Consider the following 9,006-nt stretch of genomic DNA (forward strand, 5'->3'; position numbering starts at 1 on the left):
CTGTATTTTTTGTTTAGTCTCGTTATGTTGTTGCTGTTTCCACGTCTCTTCTAAATTATCTTTCTGTTTTCTTTCCCTGTCTATTTGCATTTCTGTTTGTCTGTTTACTTGACTGTGTGTGTGTGTGCGTGTGTGTGTGTGTGTGTGTGTGTGTGTGTGTGTGTGTGTGTGTGTGTGTGTGTGTGTGTGCATTGGTTCACGTGGATTTCCTGTTGACTAGACTTTCCATTTTTTCCTCTTGTTCACTTTTATTTTCGTCTTTTTTTATCTTCCATTCCCTCTCCGCCCGCCTGCCTGCAAGTCTGTTTGTTTGTTCGTTTGTCTGTCTGTCTGTCTGTCCGTTGTTCTCTTGGCTTTTATCTCGACTTGCTATTCTAGGACTGTTTTTCTTTTCTTTTTTTTCTATTTCGTTTTTCTTTTGTTATTTTTTCTGCCTGTTTGTCTCATTATGCGTTTGTTATTCCAGTTTAGTCTCTCTCTCTCTCTCTCTCTCTCTCTCTCTCACATTTTTTCCTCTTTGAGCAAAGTCAGTTTATATTTTTATCTTTAGGATATTGATTTTATTTAGGCACAGTCTCCCCTCTCTCTCTCTCTCTCTGATATATTTGTGTAGCTCAGTCGATGTGTGTTGGGAGGTAATCTTTATATATCGCCGGAAAGGTATCGTAGAGGAAGGGAGGATAATGGCTACTACTACTACTACTACTACTACTACTACTACTACTACTACTGCTGCTACTACTGCTGCTACTACTACGGCTAATCCTCCTCCTCCCCCTTCTACTCCTCCTACCGCTATATCAACTGCTAATCTTCCTCCTCCTCCTCCTCCTCCTCCTACTGCTAATCCTAATCCTCTTCCTTCTCCTCTTACCGCTACATCAACTGCTCATCTTCCTCCTCCTCCTCCTCCTCCTACTGCTAATCCTAATCCTCTTCCTTCTCCTCCTAATGTTACATCAACTGCTCATCTTCCTCCTCCTCCTCCTTCTACTGCTACTACTACTGCAATAACTACTACCATTTCTACTTCTTTTACTTCTACTACATCCTATCTTTATCATTCACACTAATTCTACTACTATAACTATTACTCTCACTAATCTTTACCACTGGCACTATTTCTTCTATTACTATTACTACTACTATCATAATTACAATAAAGAAGTTGTTAAGCTGACTCGTTTGCTCTCATTCACAAACCCAATTACGTCAACTTCATATAATTAACATAATGGCTTACCTTTAGTACTTGAGTCCTTTACCTGAAGAGACCTGGCTTGACTCACCTGGCCTAACCTAGATATATTACCAACCAGGAGCCTAACCTTGCTTAACCTTACTGTATCCAACCTTACCTTAACTTTATCTAGAGTAACCTAACCTATTCATACCTATACTAACCATACCTAAACTAATCTAACCTTACCGAACTATACCTGACTTTACCTTACCTAACCTTACCCCAAAACTAGCCAAATCTTACCTAGTCCAATCTTACCTAATCTTACCGAACCCAACCTTACCTAACCTTACTTTATCTAAACTAATCTAACCTTACCGAACTATACCTGACTTTACCTTAACTAACCTTACCCCAAAACTAGCCAAATCTTACCTAGTCTAACCTTACCTAATGCTCACAGTTTTTTATTTTTTACCTTTAGGCACGAGAGGATTTATCAAACTGTTTATTGTTTACTTTTTATTTGTTAGTTTCAGGAAATGTAATCTGTTGGTTCTTTTTTTTTACAGCTAAAGAAACAGCTCAAGGGCAACAAAAAAAAGGTGTAAATAAGCCCGCTAATCGCTGCTCATACAGAGACAAAAGTTAATTACCTTACCTTTCCTGTATCACTTTATTTTATCCGTTTTCCTTGAGTGACTTTTCTTTTTAATCATGAAATGGACGACTGGAATAACTGTATCTCCATTTTGTAGCTAATCATGTTAATATTTTTTTTCTATCTCGTTTTCCTTGAGTGACTTTTTTTTTATCATGAAGTGGACGGCTGAAATAACTGTACATCCGTTTTTTTTAGCTATTTTAGGATGTTAATATTTTTTTTCTATCTCGTTTTCCTTGAGTGACTTTTTTTTATCATGAAATGGACGACTGAATAACTGTATCTCCGTTTTGTAGCTAATTCAGGATGTTAATATTTTTTTCTATCTCGTTTTCCTTGAGTTACTTTTCTTTTTAATCATGAAGTGGACGACTGAAATAACTGTACCTCCGTTTTTTTTTAGCTATTTTAGGATGTTGATATGTATTTTCTATCTCGTTTTCCTTGAGTTACTTTTCTTTTTAATCATGAAGTTTTTTTTAGCTATTTTAGGATGTTAATATTTTTTTTCTATCTCGCCTTTACAACTTTTCTATATTTTGTTCCTTTTTCAACGTTATTAGTGGCACGGAAAGAAACATAACGGTATACTTTTATTATATTCACGACAGAAAGGACACTACGTAATACAAAAATGCCATTCTCTCTCTCTCTCTCTCTCTCTCTCTCTCTCTCTCTCTCTCTGATGGCGGTATAAGCAGCGTGATATATTTGTGTGAGAGACAATGGCATTTCTTTATTACGTATAGTGTCCTTTCTTTCGTTGTTCAGTTGCAGGAAAAGAAATGTCAGTTAAGTTTAGCTAAGGAAGTTATTGTATAGAAACTTTCACTTTACTTTCTTTCATTATAATCTACATTGACATCCTATCGGCTTCACTTCCTCCTATACTCATTTTTTATCCGTTCAGTTCATAAAAAGAATCACGCTTACCATATAAATTCTATCTTTTCATTTTTCAGATTTCTTTTAGTTTTCTTTCCGGGTCGGGGTTAAATGATCTCTGAGGCTTTCTTTCATTCCTATATTTTTCTCTCTCCCAATTACCGTATCTATTTCTCTCTCCCAAATACTATATCTATTCTTTTTTTTTTTTACATTTCTTTTCTTAGTTTTCTTTCAGACTCGGGTTTCAATGATCACTGGGGCTTTCTTTCATCTCTATCTCTTTCTCTCTCCCAATTACCATATTTATTTTTCTCTCCCAAATACTACATCTCTTTTTCTCCCAATTACTATATCTATTCAATTTGTTAACATTTCTTTTCTCAGTTTTCTTTCCTGCTCGGGTTTCAATGATCAGTGAGGCTTTCTTTCATCTCTATATCTTTCTCTCTCCCAACTACCATATCTATTTCTCTTTCGCAATAACTATATCTTCATTTTTTTACATTTCTTTCCTGAGTTTTCTTTCCTGCTCGGGTTTCAATGATCACTGAGGTTTTCTTTCATCTCTATCTCTTCCTTTTCTCCCAATCAGGTAAAATCAATCATCCTTTAATTAATCACCTGCCCGCCGAAGGTAATCACTGCTTTCTCATTATCATTTTCCGATTCTTAGTTTTTCCATTCATCTCTGTGTCGCCTTAATACAATTTCTTTTCTTCACTTTTCTTTTAAATTGGATATTGGTGTTTGTGTCTTTCCTATAATTCTTTTTCTCTAACTATTTTTTATTTTATTTTACTCTTTCATGCAATTTCTTTTCTTCACTTTTCTTTTAAATTGAATATTGGTGTTTGTCTCTTCCCTATAATTTTCTTTACCTTATTTTTTTTTATTTACTCTTTTCAGTTTGCATTTCTGATTTCCTTTAGTGTAATTCTTTCTCTTCACTTTTCTTTTAATTTGATTTTCATTTGTTTGTCTTCCTTATAATTCCTTCATTTTTTTTACACTTCCATTTACTCATTTTTTTCTCCTACTCTTCTTTTCAAATTGAATATTGGTGTTTGTCTCTTCCCTATAATTTTCTTTTCCCCTTCAATTTTTTTTCTCCTACTTTCAGTTTTCATCTGTTTGTTTCCTTTAGTGTCCTTCCTTTCCCTTCACTCTCTTTTTTTCTCCTACTCTTCAATTTTCATGTTTGTTTCCCTTCACTATCCTTCCCTTTCCCTTCACTCTCTTTTTTCTCCTAATCTTCAATTTTCATATGTTTGTTTCCCTTCACTATTCTTCCCTTCCCCTTCACTCTCTTTTTTCTCCTATTCTTCAATTTTCATCTGTTTGTTTCCCTTCACTATCCTTCCCTTCCCCTTCACTCTCTTTTTTCTCCTACTCCAATTTTCATCTGTTTGTTTCCCTTCACTATCCTTCCCTTCCCCTTCAATCTTTTTTTCTCCTACTCTTCAATTTTCATCTGTTTGTTTCCCTTCACTATCCTTCCCTTCCCCTTCACTCTTTTTTTCTATTACTCTTTAATTTTCACCTCTTTGTTTCCCTTTCCTATCCTTCCCTTTAGCGTAGTTCCTTCTTTCCCCTTCACTCTTTTTCTCTTACTTTTCAATTTTCATTTTGTTTCTCTTTCATATTTTATCATTTTAAATTGTCGCGTATTTTTTTTCCTTTAATGTCAATCCTTTCTTTCACTTTTTATTCTCTAATTCTCCTTTTTTTCAACTTTTGTTTAACATTTCGTGCCCTTCATAAAAGTCTCCCCTTCCACTGCTCCTCTCTATTCCTCCTTCCCTTTTTTTATAACCTAACCTATCATCCATTTTTGCCTGTTCCATTTTTTCCCCTTCACTTTTCAATAAAAAAACATATCTGACCTTTACACACCTTTTTGTACCTGTTCACTTTTTTCTTTTCTCTCTCTATCCTTTTTTCCTCAGTTTTCATATTCTCCTTCCTTTCTTCTCTCCTCTTGCCTTTCATTTGTAGTTAGTTTTATATTCTCTCTCAACCTTGTTCTCTTTCAACGTGTTAGCTCAAATCTTACAATCACTTCAGCAACTTTCACTTTCGCTCCTTTTATGCAGTGACACGCAGGTAAGAGAAAAGTGGGGACATTTCAAACTTTTTCTCGTTTTAACATGCGTCTTTCAAGTTTTCTCTCTCTCTCTCTCTTGCCTTCTTCCTCTATTTATCTCTCTTAACGAAGCAATAAACAAACGTATATTTAGCTATTCAAAACAAACAATTATTTATAGAGAAAAAAAATACATAAATAAGCATTCACTCAAACTACGGGATTTCCCCTTACATTTTATTTTATTTAAGCCACCGTTCAAAGTGCCAAACCTATCCACTCCTTCAAACACACTTATCACACTATCTAAACCTCTTAAAGCTCTATATACACACCTGCTTCCCATTTCTTGAGCAACATAACATCTACGTTTTTCTCCTGATTCTCTTCTCTGGGTCTGTGTTTATGTTTGTTCCTTTACTTGCCTTACTAACCAAACCTGCTGATACCTTACTACACACATACTAAATGAAGCTATGCACACCTATACAGACATCTGCTTTCTTTCTTATATAGTTCAACATCTACTTTCTTCTTTTGTATGAGTCTTTATATCTGTTTGTCATATTTACCTTACATATCAAACATGTTCAGAACTTACTACACAATGACCAGAGCTATGCAAACCTATACACTCATTTGCGTCCTTTCCTATATAGCCCAAGATCTACTTTCTTCTTTTGTATGAGTCTTTATATCTGTTTGTTATATTTACCTTACATATCAAACATGTTCAGAACTTACTACACAATGACCAGAGCTATGCAAACCTATACACTCATTTAAGTCCTTTCCTATATAGCCCAACATCTACTTTTTTCTTTTGTATGAGTGTCTGTTTTTCATATTTGCCTTACTAATCAAACCTGCTTAGACCTAACTACACACTTCCCTACGTAACCTAACTTCTTTTTTTTTGTTTATTTGTTTTCCTCTTCACCTGTGTTCTAAAATCCGTCCACTCACACACCTGTCCAAACTATTTTCCGCACGTGTTCACTTCTTTTCACTTTCCGACCGACCCTTTTATCCTCTCTCTCTCTCTCTCTCTCTCTCTCTCTCTCTCTCACGGTTGGTGTTTGCATGTTTTCTTTCGGCTTTTCGCTCCAATCACATTTTTTCTCACCTGTTTCTACCTGTTTTCATTTTTCTACACTCCTTTCTGCTTCCTGTTTACTTTACTACACCAACTTACTAACTTAGCCTTACTTTAGTTCTACTTTACTAACCTCTAACCATCATTTTCTCTCAATTTCTTGTTTATTTCTTGTTTCTATCTTATTTCCTCTCTGTCACTTTCTTTTTCTTCTCTTATCTTCCTTTTTCCTTCACCTCTCCCGTCTCTACTCTCCTTCATTCCTCTTTCCTCCTCTTCGCTATCTCCCTCTTCTTCCTCCTTTTCTTCCTCTCTTATGCTTTCTCTTATTTTTTCTTCTCCTCTCCCGTCTCTACTCTCCTCCCTCCTTCCTCTTTCCTCCTCTTCGCTATCTCCCTCTTTTTCCTCCTTCTCTTCCTCTTATCTTTTCTTCTCCTCTCCCGTCTCTACTCTCCTCCTTCCTTCCTCTTTCCTCCTCTTCGCCATTTCCCTCTTCTTCCTCCTCCCTTCATCTACTGTTTGGTTCTAAATATGTTATCTTTATCTTTATCATCTTCATTCCTACATTAATTTAAATCGGTTATCTTGTCTATTGAAACTACTTTACGGTTCTCTTTCTTTAGTACTGATTTCTGGTTTCTTTATCTATCTTTATTATTACTATCTTTATTTTTATTCATTATCCTCATCCCTTCGTTCTTGTTCAGTACAGTTATCAAAGTAATGCAAACTTATCGCCTCTCTTCCTTTATTATCTTAAGCTCTAAACCTCCTTTTTGTCAATTAGTAATATTTTTTGTCTAATTTCCGATAGCCAAAATAAATACCATCTCTATCTTTATTCGTTATCTTCATCTCTTCGATCTTGTTTACACGTTTTCGAATTTATACAACAATATCTTTTCTCTTCCTTTAATTTCCTACGCTCTAAACCTCTTTTTGTCAATTGGTAATATTTTTTTGTCTAATTTCAGATAGCCCAAATAAATATCATTATCTTTATTCGTTATCTTCATCTCTTCGGTCTTTTTACACGTTCTCGAATTTCTACAACACTATCTTTTATTTTTCTTTATTATCCTAAGCTGTATAGTAAGTTTATTGGTTCTATGTTTTCTTTACTTCCCAATAAACAGACAGACAAAATACAACACCTCACCTCACCTGGCCGCACCTCTTCCCGTCTCTTCACACCTTCCCACTCACCTACCTTACCTCCAGGGGCTTTTTTTTTGGTTCTTGGGTTCAACATGTTATTCCTTGATTAACTTTCCGTTCAAAACACTACATCCTCAACAACATCTTTTCATACAAACCTTTTCTAATTACCTGTTAACCTTTGACCTCACCTTTCTTTTATATTTTTTTTTGTATTTTTCAACTTTTCAGTCTGAACATTAAGCCTCGTCACACTTTTTCCCACTTTCTCTGCACATTTTCACTCGTCCACGCCATCTCACACCTTTTTTTTATCCTATTTGGTTCAGTATACTTTCTCTTATTGGTTTCCGTTTAATCAACACACCTTAACACCTTTCTCGCACCTGTTCACACCTTTGCACTCTCGCTTTAGCCACCTCCAACCTCATTTTTGTCGTTTAGTTCAATGTTCTTATTCGTTTTCGTTCATCGTTCAATCACCAACCTTTTCCGGCACCAGTTTCCACCTTCTAGCACTTTTTACCACTGGTCTAAGCCATCTTCAACCTCTATCTGTCATTCAATTCGATATTCTTACTTATTTACACCTTTTGCATACTTTCACTCGTCTATCGTATCTTCTACCTTCCTCTTCGCTGTCTGGTTTAATAATACTGTTCGTCAATAACTCTACGCTCTCAACACGCCACGTTTAATTTAGTTCACCTTTTTCTCTTCTCATACTAATACAACCCTTTCTTTTTGGGGGTTGGGTACATGAATTTGTCAACATAAACTCTACGGTCTCAACACGCCACGTCTGATTTAGTACACTTTTTTTTTTCTCTACTCATTCTTATGTAACCTTTTTTAGGGGTTGGGTACATGAAATGGTCAACATAAACTCTACGGTCTCACAACACCACGTTTTCTTTACTGCATCTTTTACAAACCTAACGCAAACCCTTCTATTTTGTGTGTTTTCTTATATTTTTTGTTCAAACACAACATATACAATCTTTTCAGACCGTTTTCACACCTTTTCCCGCGCGCCTTTCCTTTCCCTCTTTTCCCTGGGCACGTTTACCTTTCCTTATATAACCAAACGGAACCCTTACATTACTCTACGGTTTCGACACGCCACTTTTCATTTAGTACTCCTTCTATATTGTGAGTTTTCTTATATTTTTCGTTCAAACACAACATATATAGTCCTTTCACACCTTTTTCACACCTTTCCACGTGCGTATTTCCTTTCCTCCTTTTCCCTGGGCACGTTTACTTTTCCTTACATAACCAAACGAAACCCTTACATTATATTAGTACTCCTATGTTGTGTTTTCTTATATTTTTCGTTAAAACACAACAAATACAATCTTTTCAGACCCTTTTCACACCTTTTCACGCGCGTCTTTCTATTCCTTCTTTTCCCTGGGCACGTTTACCTTTCCTTACATAACCAAACACAACCCTGACATTATATTTCGCTTCATATATTTTCCTTCCTAACACAACTCCCCCAAAAATGAATAGCACACCTTTTCAAGCACCTCTTCCCTTCCTGACCCTTCGCCCCTTGTCCCTCGTCAGGTTCAGAAGGGGGAGGCGGCGAAGGGAAGGTCCTCCGGCTCTCACACGCACGCGCACGCCATGGGAGAGGGGGGAGGGGGGAGAGAGGGGGCTGTGGCTGAGTTTGTGAGGGCAAGCCGGGCGGGAGGCGGTGATGTTGCTGGTACTCGCGCTAGACTCCGACTGAGGCTTGGAGAGAGAGAGAGGGAGAGGAAGAGAGAGGGCTGGGAGGCTATCTCTCTCTCTCTCTCTCTCTCTCTCTCTCTCTCTGTAGTGTGTGTGTGTGTGTGTGTGTAACTGTCTCTCTCGGTATGTAGTTCGTTTCTATAGTTTGTTGTTGTCGTACTACTACTACTACTACTACTACTACTACTACTACTGCT

General features: G+C 36.5%; 1 long non-coding RNA gene across 1 annotated transcript in view; it reads right to left on the reverse strand.

Moving 5' to 3' along the window:
- The window catches only part of LOC126985797 (uncharacterized), a 66,265-nt gene extending 57,472 nt beyond the window's left edge, over positions 1-8,793 (reverse strand). Inside the window, exon 1 of the long non-coding RNA XR_007739061.1 lies at positions 8,593-8,793. This is a non-coding gene — a long non-coding RNA (uncharacterized LOC126985797). The remainder of the gene's footprint in view (positions 1-8,592) is intronic.
- Between the last annotated feature and the right edge of the window lie 213 nt (positions 8,794-9,006).

Source organism: Eriocheir sinensis, chromosome 60 (genome assembly GCF_024679095.1).
Source record: "Eriocheir sinensis breed Jianghai 21 chromosome 60, ASM2467909v1, whole genome shotgun sequence".
Taxonomy (NCBI): domain Eukaryota; kingdom Metazoa; phylum Arthropoda; class Malacostraca; order Decapoda; family Varunidae; genus Eriocheir; species Eriocheir sinensis.